A 15,496-nucleotide genomic window follows, 5' to 3' on the forward strand; every position below is an offset into this window, starting at 1 on the left:
CGAGATACATGCAGTGAGCGGGGTGGTGCTGATTGTTGTTGTTATTTCATATCTGCTGTTGTGATTGAAACCGAAACGTAGATCGCGTGTGAAAATCAAACTCACGGAAGATTATTCCCTTCTGCCAGGAGGATTTTAACAGGGAGACCGTTTTCAGCTGTAATCCAACTCCGACTTTGAACGAAATCCAGTTAGAAAACCAGCTGTCGAAGTTCGTTTGCAGCGCCGTTATCGCTATGCAGATCGGGACATATGCCACGTCGGGAGACAAATCGACGGAGAGCTTTTAGAAATTTTGCTGTCGTAAGGTCTGCTACAAGCTCAAGATGAACAGCCTTAGTACAGAAGCAAATGAAGACAGCGACATATGCCTTTGTAGGTGCTGCTCTGCGATGCGTTGGTTGAAGCCATACAGGTCCCCAGTAATCCACGTCAGCAACGGAGAAAGGTCGAGTTTCAGTATCGCGTGATGCTGGAAGGTCCGCCATAAATTGTTCCACTAGCTTTGGTCGTGCTCTAAAACAAATTACACATCGATGAATTACACTTCTTGCGAGATTTCTGGCCCGTAATTCTGTATTGTAGCCGTAAAAGGGTCAATAGAAGTTGTGGTGCTGCATGTAGGTTTGTTTCATGATAGTGTCGAACCAACAGTAATGAGAAAGGGTGTTTAGAAGGCAGCAATATATGGTGTTTACTGTCGAAAGTTTGTTGAAAATGTTGGAGGCGACCTCCAATACGGATCAACTGATCAGAGGCAATGATAGGATGGAACCATTTCAACTCAGATTTCGATGAAACCGGTTGTGCAGTGTGAGGTCGTTTTCATTCTTCACTGTAAACTTGTTTTTGCACTAATCCGATTAGCTTTGTTTCGGCAGATTGCATTTCCTCTTAGCTGATAACAAGTGTCTTCGGGTGATTGATTGTTTCCAAGCGATTGTTGAATAGAAACCGACGGCAATATGCGGTGACTCGCAACATACGTTGGTAATTTGAAAATTTATCCACATATTCGTCGATGAAACTCCTTTCAGCAGATGCAGGAATTGCACGAGCGAGAGTTTTACGAGTCTATGACATGGTACCGGAGCTCATGTTTTGTTTATACGGTTGTGCTGGCGAGAAACTATCGTCAGACTGCAACCAGTGAGAACCCGACCACCAAAGAGTGTTGTTCAGAAGAGATTCTGCCGAAGCTTCTCGAGATATGTTGTTGGCAGGGTTCTGTTGCCCGGACACATGGTTCCAAGTACAATGTTCAGTGGTAAGTTGGATCTTAGACACTCGGTTGGCCACAAATGTTGTCCAAGTGGAGGGTGGGGATTTGAGTCAACTCAAAAGTATGATTTAGACACCTTTTCGTACAACTCAGCTGCGATAACTGCTACACACAGTTACAAACGTGAGATACTCTGTTTCTTTAGGGGTGCCACTTTTGATTTAGCTGTTAATAGTACTACTTTTACTGCTCTTGACGAATTGGTGGTACGCACATAATCACATGCGCCATATGCGAACTCCGATGCGTCAGAAAAGATATGTAATTGTGTCGTCACTGGATTAAGAAGCATGATGCACCGATCGATGCGAAGTTCATTGAGAAGTGGCAGCTGCGAGTGGCAGGCCTGCCAGCGTTCTCTGATTGCAATGGGTAGTTCTTGGTCCCAGCCTCATACCTTTCCTTCGTGGTCCTTTAACGTCCATAATGTTTGCATGAAGAACTTTGCTGTTGTCACTACTGGCCCCACCAAACCAAGCGAATCGAAAAGTTGCGCAATGTGTGAGAGTGCGATCCTTTTGGTGAGCGTCGCTTTTGTAGCTGGGGGTGGAAGTTTTACCTTATATCTCATAATGTCCGATAATGGTTCCCAGTGAAGTCCAAGGGTTTTTATGCATTGGTCGCGGTCGAAATCTACCGAGGAGTGTAGTGCGCGATTGTTCTGCGGGATGTCATTAAGAATTAATTGACGGAAACTCAAAAAGCACATCAATGTAGGACTGCTTCAGGCGTGCCGTGTCCTGGAAGTGCTCTACCAATAGATTCCACGTTACGGAGTAATTAGTGGCTCTAAGCGCGATGGTTTGAATCAATTTCAAGGCATCACCAGACAAAGAGGATTGCAAATAATAGAATGTTTGAATATTTGATAATTCCTGCGACGAGTGGACCAGAGAGACGTACAAGTCGTGGAAGTTTAGCCAGTGATCGAGATTCCTATTGAATACTGGTAACTTCACATCAGACAAACGAATATGCGAACTTGATGAAGGGACATACGTAGCTGATTGACTAGTAGCCGTGCACAAGGTGTAACTGGGACATTATTGACCGAGCGTAAGAAACCATTTACTCGGTAATAGTGAGTTTCGACCTCCGAACGTTGTTTCAACTGTTGCTCAACAGCACTTTCGTCGAATGTTTCCAGCTCGCCTTGTAATTTGTTGAAATCTGTCCATAGGGTGACGAGATTTTCCAGCCGAACTGGAACTTCTGTAGCATGGGCTTCCTCCACGAATTCTTCAACGGATGTCTTGATGAGATTGAAAGATGTTAATATGCTGCGTAGATGCAGCTTGAGCGACTTGATGCGACGGTCGTTGGACATGATGGAAGGTCGTTGGACATGATGGAAGGAGCTGTAATATAAAGACCGCGTAGCTAAAACGGGAAACGGTAATGGTTATGGAGAGGTAATTTAGGCAAATAGAATGCCTTGTAATAATAAAAAATGCAGCATGGACGATCGTTCCTCATCGACGGCGTGCACAGGAACTTAACTGCCGGGTGACAAGCTTCCAATCAGGGCTCGATTCTTGTCTTGGAACACGTGGTTGTGGTCTTCCAGAAGAAAATGGCGGCCGATTCGTTAACTAAACGTGAGTTGCTGGACTAACGAAGTTCACCGTAATCCGGCTCGAAGGACCATTTGATGAACGCAGCGAGAGCAGGTAAGTCTCAGCAGCCCCATCTTTTCAGGTACCACCAGACTCAGTAATTTCTGGAGTTCGAATTCTTCGTAGTTGGTAAGTCTGATTCAGGGACAACGGAAGCTGCGTTGAATACCAGCGTCGGAATTCCTTTCCGAAATTAAATTTCGCGACCGTCACTAAGCTCACCATTTATTTCAAATTAACTTTAATTTTATTTCTTAAAGGTACTAGAATTCACTTGGTTTTTCCTTCTGAACATTTTTGACACTTCCCTAAAACTTCCGAACTGTTGAGCAAAAAGAGGGAAAATTGACGTTTTGTCGCCCTTTTATACCAATTCGACGATGACAGATTCGGGTTGCCACAGCTCTAACTTCTCGATGAAACCAGGGTGCTGATGTAGTTGATCGACGATGAAGGAATCTAATCGAGGAAGCTTTCACATATAGATGGCGTGAATTTCGTATCCACGAACACGGCATATGCGTTTGAATCCAAGTTAAAACAAACGTTACAAACTGAGACAAGCTTTTGAAGCTTTAAGGAGTTATATACAAAGTTGTGGCCATGTTCGTGATTTTTTTAAGTGTTTTATAAAAATTTTATCTGAAAAATCGAAAGACAGTTCGTTGGTAGCATTGAACACCACAAAACTTTATTTTTTGGTCAATATATTTTTTGCAAGAAAAAAAAATTCTATTAGGGAACCAATCCATTCAAGTACACAACAATGCATTTTTCTCCAATAATCTTTTTAGTTTTTGGGTTTTTCTAGAGCGGTTCGGCTTGGAGAGCGTTCATTGCAAACCTCTGCCAAAAAAGCACTCTTCGGGGATGGGCCATAACTCCGACATCCTTGAATATTTTTTTAATGCAACTTGTTTTTTTCTATCTGTTTTCTATATTGAGCCAAACCGCTGTACAAAAACGGATTGGTTCGCTGTACAAAAACGGATTGGTTCCCCAATAGAATTTTTTTTCTTGCAAAGAAACATATAGACCGTGGTGTTCAAATTTTTAAATAAAAATTCATTGCAAAGAATCGAAAATTGGGAATGTAAATACAAACAATTAAAAAATATATGAAAATCGGATGAATAGTTAAGATATCACCGCAACGGTACTTTTAAAAAAACTTCATTTCGAGGTAATTACGTTTAAAGTTTTGTGTTTACATCATTCGTGGAAGAACTAGCGCGCTGCAGACGGCTGTAATTTAAAATATAATGCTCCGATCTGGATGAAATTTCGCACAGATATTTTCAAAAGCATGTGCTTCAAGAATATTCAATTTTTTCCGATTTTTTGAGTTTCAATTTTGTATATAATCCCTTAACCCAGGCATGTTTTTCAAATTTTGTGCCGAGACTGTCGCGTATGCCAAACTGAGGCTGGCAGCATCAAACCAACAGCGCTAGATGATTGTTTTCAACAAATAGTTATTTCACCCAAATATCAACTATACGAAATCAAAAAACAAACTACTGTTTTAGTTGAAATTTTCCTAACTTTCCCTACTTTGTAACCTGGGGCCATTCATATACTACGTGGACAAAAATACCTTGGTTTATGACCCCTTCCTCCCCCTCCATGGACAAGCGTTGACAACCCCTGTACCCGTACCCCCCTACTCACGATGTCCACGTGGACTTTTTTCATTTTTAACCGGTAATTTAATAAACGAGTTTTAAATTCCAGGAAATTATGGATTTTTCCAATGTATTGGACTACTTTGATGCTGTATGTCATCTTAAAACCAAATATTTCGTTTAAACTTTGTCCACAAAATTTTAGCTTTTTTGGACTTTTGTAAAAAAAAATTATTTTTGAACAAAATTAATAAATAAAATAGGTTTTTTTTTTATTTTGTGTTTAACCCTCCGGCACCTGCGTTGTTGTATTTTGTGCAACACCTTCCGAAACTCTAGCGAAATCTTCCAGCACCAACGGCTGCTCATTCGGGGAGGCATTCGCGCGAGTGCCGGAGGGTTAAAATACACATTTTTGCATTTATCATAACGCAAAATGAAAGTAACATATCAATCGTTGTATTGGACCGTATATCAAGTTAACAAATCCAAAAAAATAATGGGAATTGACAAAATTACAGAAGATTGAATCTAATGTTTCTGAGAGCAATATGGTGTGATGTCAGTTACAGAACTGCATGTGCGAATAGTGTTTATCACCATTGGGAAAAATTTGAATGGAAAAAAGCAATTCTCATACCCCCACCCCCTCTCCATGGATAAGCGTGGACTTCTTCGTATCCCCTCCCCGAAACTGTCCACGTGGTATATGTACGGCTCCTTAATTGAATGTCTTTAAAAAGCAGAAAGAAAAATGTGACTACATACCAAACAAAATAAAAAAGGAAAAAAGAAAACATTAATCATAATTTATTTCTACGCTAGGTCTCGAATACTTGTTGAATATCGAAAAGGTCGATTGATGAATTCGACTCTGTGATGCGGTCCGGATTAGGTGGCGTTTCCTATCGTTCTAAGATATGAGTGTGTGTGATGCTTGATTCAGCATCACGTGTAACAATGAGAGATTTGGCCATGAAGAAGTACGGAGGAGATCAAATCTTTTATTTTCATATTTTATCAGAACTATAAACCCAATATGTTTTGGTGAAGTTAATTGGAATGAACAAATGTTTATTGGAAATTAACTTTATGATAGCGTGCAATTTACTAGTATATTATTATAATTCAGGATGCCAAGTGAGACAAAAGCACGTTTTCTGCATATTAGTGTGAGTGATTGAAGATTGGTGATAAGAAAGCATTATATCTAATGCCAGAACTAAATGCTTTCCATATGGGTCTAGTGTTAGAAAGAAAAACGTTTACCACGTTTATCCTGTTTCTGAATGGTACGTACGATTATTTATGTTCTAATAAAAGTGAATATTCAAGAGTCGCATAAAGCAAATAATACAAATTAACTGATAAAATGATGCATTTATATGCTACCAGCATTATTTGAGCATGCGCCTCGCGTATTTGTATTGCGTTAGTGTTTACATACAGGATAAAAGCATTCCATATTGTAAGCATCCTTATATATTCGCTGCAATGATAAGAACATTATAACTGGGAGGTGATCTGTGTTATCAGTTTGCAAATTTTCGGCAAATTTTCCTCTGGAAAGTGTAGTTCTATGATTATCTTTACTAACCCAATGTGTGCAGTTTATTATATTCTGTAAAATGAAACATTGATACTGTGAGTTATAATGTGAGTTGACTTGATTTAATTTATTTTAAAAGTGCAAAGTGGGTATAGCAATTTGATTGCGAAAATAATAGACAATTCTGATAGGAATGGTGATAACCACTGATGCTACAATTTTCGCAGTTAAAGAAATAAACTTAATTCTAAGCGTCTGATAAAAAGGATAATATAACTGATGAACAATAATACTAACATGACATATTTTTCTTTGGCATATTTATTTATTAGAACAATGCAGAAAAATAGTCTACAGAAAAATTATGTAGTAGGACACTGTTTTACTCAAAATATTCTTTTAGTCTTTGGAATAAAATCCGTAAGCAATTGGAGTACAAGAATTTCGTATTTTATCGTTCTTTTACTTTACTATAAATAACTATCAAAGAGTTAAGGTCAAATAGTAAATTACGGCCCACAGAGGCAAAACGCTTCTTCTTTATTTTGAGAGCCAAACATTATTTCAGCAAACAATTCTATTGGCTTGAGAACTGACGTGTTGCAACACAACAAAAATATTCAAACATCTAGAGGTTCCGCAAATGCGGTTTATGAGAAAGGAGCATTTTTTAGCAAAATTGTTGCATATAAGCGGTTTTTGCTTCCTTTTCGCTTTTTTTAAAAAATTTTATACTTTATACTGAAACTTGAGAACAAATATTGTATTTAAAAGTTTTTTGAAAAAAGTTTTTATATCATTGATAGAACCTTGCATGATAAAATAAACATATTTTTAATCATTTTGAAAGAAAATTCGCACAAAACAAATATTAATTCGCGCACAACAAATATAGCTCTGAGCTGCGAGCCGGTGAGCAGTGAAGATTGGACATGGACAAACCGATTCAGTTTGGTGAGTGAACCGTGTCGATTCAGTGACTCGTACTTTAAAAAATTATTGTTTTATATAAAACCAGAAAAAATCCGTGGCTTTAAGAAACGATTTCGTGTTACACATATTTGCAGTAATTTTCTATCATAATTCCATTTTCAATAATGGACTGAATTCATTTTATGTTTCTCGAGTACTATTAGAGAGAATGTATGTACAGGCGTCTTAGCATAATTTCGAAAAAAGTAGGGTAAACTAAATATTTTTTCTTTCCATCAAATAGTTGGACCGAAAATCAGTTCTGCTATTATTTGACAATCTCAAGCTTAACTGCAACCTTTGGATTTGGCAAGACTTCCCATTTAGACGCCATGTTGTCAAAATCTTTTCAAATGCTTTATCTAGCAGTAACTGTGCCAATTTGAAAAACATGTTTTAATCCACCTAACGGTGCAATTGTGCCTTTCTCAATCATGAACACGAGTATTTTTGCGTTGTTTATAATCATTATAAGCTTTAAAATGTATATATTACATTTTTATTATATACGATAGGACAACTATATACAAGAAAAGAAATCATTATTCGAGTTCTAAAATTTTGTAAAAGAAAAAACAGCCACGGTAATATTAAATTGAAAAACCTGTTTTAATTCACCTAGTAGTGCAATTGTGCCTTTCTCATCTATCCAACCTATGATTCAATATCTGTTTATGTTCAATATAATTGTGGAAATGACTATTAAATTCTTATTACACTTAGAACTTATCTCACGACTACCACGAAAGTCGACGCTGAAGCACTTTAAAAAAATTAGTGTAAAGTGTAATAATTAGAGTAAAGTGCCTATTTTCATCCTATGTGGCAGGGTGCCACACTAATTCATTAATTACTCGGCTTACAATCAATGGAATGCGTACAAATTGGCATTAACAGCTTTCCTTCGTTTTTAAGAACCAAGATAATAACACAAATGCCCCGAAAACGGTGAAATGTTCGTGTTTGTATGCAACGAAAAGTCGAATCGAGTGCCTATTGTTGTCGTACAACTTGACTCAATACGTTGAACAAAGATGGCAGACGCTGCTCTAACCAACGGCTTCAAATGGGTAGGGTGATAATAGAAATATGGCGAAAATTGACACATTACACTAATTAGCTTGATCAGCATGAGTTATCTTTATGTGATCATAATTTGAAATCCTTGGAGAACGGCTTTGGAAGTGGAGTGGGGAAGGGTTAGCAGAATGAGAGTGGAGGATTCGTTAGAAATACTTCATTTTATTTCGGTTTGCGATATGGATGAAGAAAATTCGGGAGTGATGGTGGTTCCATGGCGGGGGGGGGGGGAGGTGATGAAGTAGGGAGGTGTAAGGGTAAGAGGAGAAATGCGATGCAATATTCAACTGCATACTATGCCTTCAATTTGAGACTTGATTTGTGAAAATCGGTTTAGTCATCACCGAAGAACCAATGTGACTTTAACTGTGGAATATGCCTGGAATCCGAGACTTCCGGAATCTTCGGACAGTCGACAATATATTCAAAGAATGTTTCATTGGCAATCAATGATCTAGATCTGCGAATCGAAGTAATTTGGTGACCATTTCAATAGTTTTTAGCCTCTGAAGTATTGCGATTGTAACGGTTTATATGGGAAATTCCAGTGTGACCTTACAAACCAACCTGTAACTCCGGAACCAGAATCCAGAGCCGCATGAAATTTATCAGCAGTCAATGGAGTTATTGTATCCTTCATTTGAAATCAAGTTTGTAAAAATCGGTCAAGAATTCACTGCGAAATAGGTGTGATATTAGATTAGGAACTTGGCGAGTTCCCCGGGGGCATCATAAACCGCCATAGGTGGACAATGTGGTCAAAGCTACTTTGAATGATCATTAGTGATCTAGACCTGCAAATCAAATTAATGTTGCACACTTTTTAATATGCATTACATTATTTGGACAATGTGATGGTACCAGTTTATATGGGGATTTGCTATGTGACCGCACTCTTTAACCCGCAACTCCGGAACCGGAAGTCGTATGTTTATGTTTATGTTTATAACCTTCACCAACAGGCGCTTTGGCCCCAATGGTGGTTTCTTAAACTAATTACATTTTAAAATTGTCCGGTTGAAGTCAAAGGCCGTCGCCACACTGTTAAAAATTCACTGGAGTCCGGTAACAACGCTCTGGCAGCCATAGTTGGTTCTCCTGAACGGAATTCGCAGAAGAGAGTTATTACGAAGAGCTCGAACGCGGGCTTGAAGATCCAGATGTCCGAGGATTGCAGGGCAATCCACTCTAACAGAGAGTAAGTCCGAGACGAACTATTCTCGAGAGCAGTCCCTCCGAATGCTGAGTGTATCGAGGTGTATTAGCTGGCAACGGTTTTCATAGCTCGGCAGCTGAAATCTGTTTCGCCATGGGAGATGCCGAAGGGCGAAGCGTATGAACCTGCGTTGAACAGCCTCGATTCTGTCAATCCCGTTCTGGTAGTACGAATTCCAAACAGCCGAACAATATTCTAACGTTGAGCGGACCAACGCACAGTAAAGCGATTAAAGACAATATACGTCCCTGAAGTTTTTCGCTATTCGGAAGATGAACCCAAGCTGTCGTGATGCCTTATCCACGATGTATGAAGTATGTGGTTTGAATGTTAGTGCTGAATCCATGATGACTCCGAGATCTTTGATGTGAGAGTGTCTTGGAATGCTCGACCCGAAGAAATGGTAATTAAACTGAGTCAGATGGCGTTTCCGCGTGAACGTAACGATTGAGCATTTGCTTGTTTAAAACCATTCTGTTTAGATCACACCACGTACTAAAGCTGTCCAGTTCCCTCTGAAGAAGCTCGGCATTTGTTGACAAATTTTCATGTCGTCGGCGAAAGAAAGGCGGGATCCTTGTAATGTGAAATTGACGTCATTAAAGTAGAGGAGGAATATTACTGGACCGAGATGGCTTCCTTGTGGTATGCTGGATGTAGCGAAGAATGATGCAGATAGACAGTCCTTAATGCTGATTTGGAGTTGCCTTCCATCGAGGTAGGAACAAAACCAGCGCAGAAGTTGTCCATGAATGCCGAGTTTGTCCAGCTTCGCTATTGCGATATCATGGTTGATTTTGTCGAAGGCCGCAGATAGATCCATGTAAAAAGCATCGGCTTGCAATCCGTCGGCGAATCCATCCATTACATATGTTGGGAACGAGAGCTGGTTTGTTGTTGTCGATCGTCTAGGCACTCGCCGAAGTGGTTCAAGAAGCCCGCTGATGCACTTTTTGACAAAAATAGAGGGAACACCATCTGGACGCGGGGAACTAGATGCATTCAGTTTGGCATTTGCTGCAAGAATGGCAGCATTATCAACACAAATTCGGCTGATGGTTCGTCCTAGAGAAGGAGTTAAATTGGCGGCGGCAGCGACTTGTTGTGGTGTCAGGCGCTCGTTGGAAAACACGCTTGAAAATTTGTCGGAGAACCGTTGGCAAATTTTTTTAGTGGCGGTGCCTATAACTCCATTAAACGACATACAAGATAAAATTTTGATGTTTTGTCAAGCTAGACGATACTGTGCGACTGTACAAGCTCTTATGGAGGGTGTCAATCACAAATGTCGAGCATTTTACTCAAACTCATTTGGCGAAATAAATGTACCCGGTTGCTGATGGCGAATGAACTTATTTTTTGAAGCGTATCTTTTATATATATATATATATATATATATATATATATATATATATATATATATATATATATATATATATATATATATATATATATATATATATATATATATATATATATATATATATATATATATATATATATATATATATATATATATATATATATATATATATATATATACGCAACGTACTCCGGAAACACCGAAAGCGATATTTACATCATAGGACCGACGACAATAAAACTTTTCTTCGTCGAACTGAACTGCAATATGAAACAGCCCGGAACAGTGCATTCGGTGAATATCTGAACCAAGTTCATCGCAGCCTTCGAAATAATCATTCGACATTCTGGACATTTATAAACAGCAGAAAACGTTCCGTGGGTGTACCAGAAAATATCTATCTTCGAGACAAAAATTCACAGTCCGCTGCCGAGTCGGCGAACCTTTTTGCAGATCACTTCCGAGATGTATTTTCCAGCCCTCCTGTCTATCCATCGCAACAGTACCTTGAAACATTTCCAACACATAATATCAACCTTCCTCTTCCTAACGTAAATGATTCTGATGTAGCGAGCGCTCTGTCCAGCGTTGATCCTTTGAAAGGGCCTGGTCCAGATTGCTTGCCTCCTGTGTTTATAAAGCATTGTGCCCGAGCACTTTCTGCACCAATAAGTATTATTTTTCAGCGTTCAATCTCGGAAAAGATTTTCCCAATGGCATGGAAAGAAGCTGCTATAGTTCCTATTCATAAGGCTGGAGATATGCACAATGTTGAAAACTACAGAGGAATCTCGCTGCTGAACTGTCTAGCTAAAGTTCTGGAAAAGTTTGTGTACAATGCGATGTACGCTGCTTCTTCCAACATAATCGACGATCGATTTATGAAAAAACGCTCCGCCACATCGAACTTGATGACGTACACGAGCTTTCTAGTTCCAGCTGTAGAGAAGCGTTAACAAGTGGACGCTATATATTTTGATTTCGCAAAAGCATTCGACAAGGTGCCCCACAACATTGCTGTTTTGAAGTTGGAGCGACTAGGCTTTCCTGAGTGGGTTACCAGATGGCTGCATTCTTACCTCTCACAACGATCTGCCTTCGTTAGAATTGGCACTACATGCTCAAGCGCATTCGTAACGCCAACCGGTGTGCCTCAAGGAAGTCACCTAGGGCCACTGATCTTTCTCTTATTCATCAACGACGTCTGCACCCGCATCAACTCTGAAAAACTGCTCTATGCTGATGATCTGATAATCTTTCGTTCAATTGCTTCAGCACTCGATTCTGCTGTGCTCCAAGACGATATAGCCAATATAGAGAAATGGTGTTTGTTGAACAGTATGCAGATCAACATTGATAAATGTAAGATGATAAGTTTCGGACGCTCGGCAAATATAAGGCGTTGCGAATATACTCTTCAAGCCTGTGTCATCGAGCGGGTGGATTCTATCCGTGACCTGGGAGTGTTATTCGACAGAAAACTTCGTTTAGCTGACCACATCACTGCAACAACTGCGAAGGCTTTTGCAACATTGCGTTTTCTAAAACGGAACGCTGTCGATTTTGTGGATTTCTACGCACTGAAATCTTTATACTGCGCACTGGTTCGGAGCACTTTGGAGTATGCTGTACAAGTATGGGCGCCACACAACGCCGTTCAAAGTAGCCGACTGGAGCGCATTCAGAGAAGTTTTGTACGATTTGCTCTCAGAAAATTGCCTTGGAACGACCATATCCGTCTTCCGCCGTATAATAATAGATGCATGTTGCTAGATTTGCCAACGCTGGAGTCTCGCCGCACGTTCTTGCAAAGAATGTTCATTTTCGATATGTTGTCGAACAATATTGACTGTCCCGACATTCTCTCAAGGATTCATTTATTTGTTTGTTTATTACAGCAGGCAGCGCAGATTGTTTCTGCGCGCCGCTTGGTTTTTTTCCAAAACAGCGGGATAAGCAAAAGAAAGGTCTCAGGTGTTTATTTATTGTATGGCTGGTCTTTATGGTGCCGACGCTGGGTTTTCCAACAGTAATGTTTAAACCCAGTGTCTTTTGCTAAAAGGTTATGGGTTGTAGAATTAATTAAGAATGTTGTTGCTTACTTCTGCTGTCTGTGTGGCATTGGAAAATGTACACGTGCGGTCAGGATGTGACAGTGAAAGTAAAAGGTTGAGTAGTGCTTTGGTTATGTAAGATGGTTGCGTTGCGTATAGCACACCTCCCATCCGAAAAAGAATGGCGAGCTTGCGAGTCATTCTATGCTTATTTTTATGTGATACATAATTTCATAATTTCTAGTTTTCTAAGTTTTAATGCTATCGATACGGCTTAGCAGGCATATAGTTTTTGCGTTTCACCCAGGCTTTTATGTTTTTGGGCTAATATCGAATTTTAACTCTAAATTCACTTTTTAACAATAGACCTTTCTCGTCAAAAAATTTTATATGATAGGATGCTTCCTTTTTTATCCCCAATTCGTTACTGCTGATTGCCGCGATGATTTGGTACCTCTAACTATTGAAAAAATCAAAAATAGTGCAAGCTGCTCATTTAACCCCATATTCTGAATACCTATCTTGCCTTGTTTCCCCGTATTTTTACACCATTTGGATGAATTTCCTGTGGGGAATACTAAAAGGATGCCAGATCTGCAGATTTTGCATTTTCACTGCAGATGTTTTGCAGATTATAAATATTTAGCAGAACAAAGCCTATGCCAGCCAATTTATACACAAGCCTTCAACATTTTTGATCATTTAAAATATATACATACTACATTTCTATGTCAAATTTATTGAAGATTTTTGTAGCAATCTGCAGACTTTTATATTTTCACTGCAGGCTATTGTTTAAATAGACCTGGCATCACTGATGCTGAAATGATTCATTCATATACCTGTCAAAAACATAGAGCATTGCATGAAAATGTATAACCTCACTTTTCTGACAGTTCAGTGTGCTTGTTTACCTAAGACTTGTTTACATGGACTTTTAAAATTTACATTACTTGAATACTTTCGATGCTCTTTGAAAGACTATCAACTCAAGAGGGATGAGGATTGGAACAATGGGAACCTGGTGCCACATTATGCAACCAATTCGAATCGACCTTTTCACACAAGCTTGAATACAATAAACCTTTCGTTTCGAGATGCGTAATGTCACCCCTGTTTCATACATTGACCAATCGGCGCTGGATGCAAAACCCGGTGGCATATGCTGAATCGTAAGATCAAGCATTGGGCTATAAAACGATTGCTTTCTGGATGATGGATAAGGATTTGTACACATTTGTTTGTTTGCTCATGGGTTAAGTCCTAACAAGATGATCCGATTTATTATTCATTTTTAGGTGGTGAAGTTTACCTGAACTTTATAGGTAACGAATTCGGTCGATGATAAGTTGTTGAAATGATCGTTCAATGCCCATACCGAAAACGTTTCCATTGGTCAGAATGCCTACCAGCGTATGATAGCTGCAAACATGAGGACAACAAGGTTATCGCTTTCGAATGGAACAATTATTTATTATTCGTGTTCAAGTTCCATTACAGCAAAAGTTTCGTCGATTGACGATTATCGCATTGTCATTGATTTAGCCGGCAAATGCAAAACAGTGCTCGGCACTGACGATAAGGAGTAAGAAGAATTTGATAGGAGTGATAAGAATGCAGAGCATTATACATTCTGGAAGAATATCAGGGCGGAGAAATTATATGTAAATTTATATTATATCCAGAGTTGCCATCATTTTTGCACCGCAATAAAGCTTTCTGCAACTGCTGTCTTGTTCAAATTGGCAGGAAATAACTAGGCAGCGATTGATAAATTGCATAGTCAATTTATTTACTTTTTCGGAAGGATAAGTAATTAGTATGTTGTGAATATATATGTGTCACCAGTGCCGTGTGTTATGGTGGTACCGGACGGAACCGTTGGTCAGCAAACCGTCCTTGTCGTACTGGTCATAGATGCGACGTTTTTTCTCATCTGATAGCACTTGACATGTTTCGGAGATCTGTCTTAACGCTCTCTACTTAGCACAGGATACGCGAAACCGCTGCTAGCTTTCGAAAGAAAATTCCTAGCTGCTGCTACTCTATCAGTCTTTCTCTCGACTGAGGACTACAATTTCGGTCGACTAAATTGTGCTATGAAAATTGTACTTCCTGGAATTTCACCAAACGAGATCAATTCATTGTGAGGAATTTCGCTGCGTTCCAATATTGCTTGCCTCTGTAGGTGATGATGTGTGTGTATTCACTTCGGCAGCCAGGTCTTATGTATTGGGTAATTTTGCTATCTTATTCTGCTGAATAAATCATCTGGCTAAAGCCTCTACGTTATACTATGGTCACTTTAAAAACGCCTTGCTACTTAATCTTGTAGCTGTTGGCAAGTCAGTCCTGGCACTGTTCTCGACTAATCCTGGCACTATACTGCTGACGTCGCACTTATTACGGTGATCAAACTTGGCGAGAGCGGCAGTGGTTTCGTCGGAATTGTTCACTCGACAAGCAGGAAGTGCAAGGACTCTGCTACTTATGCCTGAGCCCCTCGTTGAAACCTTCGTCCTGTCGGAGTGTTTGCTTCGTCCGATACCGGAGCGTATTGCTGAACCGAAGCAGTCTGCTACTGGCGCTGCTTCCTTCGAATCGGAATCGCTGAATATTCCCGTTAGCCGAATGTCCAACGTGGCCGAAGGCAAACTGATTGCAGTAACACCACCAACCGTAACTGAAATTTTGGTCTTTAATCCAAGTGCCTGCCATTGACATAGCGACAGACGAGTG

General features: G+C 39.6%; 1 protein-coding gene across 19 annotated transcripts in view; it reads left to right on the forward strand.

Annotated features, from left to right (window-relative positions):
* Window positions 1-5,440: 5,440 nt before the first annotated feature.
* LOC131691078 (metabotropic glutamate receptor 8) overlaps window positions 5,441-15,496 on the forward strand; it is a 1,433,400-nt gene continuing 1,423,344 nt past the window's right edge. For 9 of the 19 annotated variants that reach the window (XR_009305687.1, XM_058977252.1, XM_058977256.1 and 6 more), the window contains exon 1: window positions 5,442-5,815. The gene's annotated coding sequence lies outside the window, so the exon portion shown is untranslated. Of the gene's footprint in view, window positions 5,816-6,001; window positions 6,180-15,496 lie in introns of those variants that run through there. The other 10 variants (XR_009305689.1, XR_009305690.1, XR_009305688.1 and 7 more) reach the window with 4 other exon arrangements.

This window comes from Topomyia yanbarensis, chromosome 3 (assembly GCF_030247195.1).
Source record: "Topomyia yanbarensis strain Yona2022 chromosome 3, ASM3024719v1, whole genome shotgun sequence".
Lineage (NCBI taxonomy): Eukaryota > Metazoa > Arthropoda > Insecta > Diptera > Culicidae > Topomyia > Topomyia yanbarensis.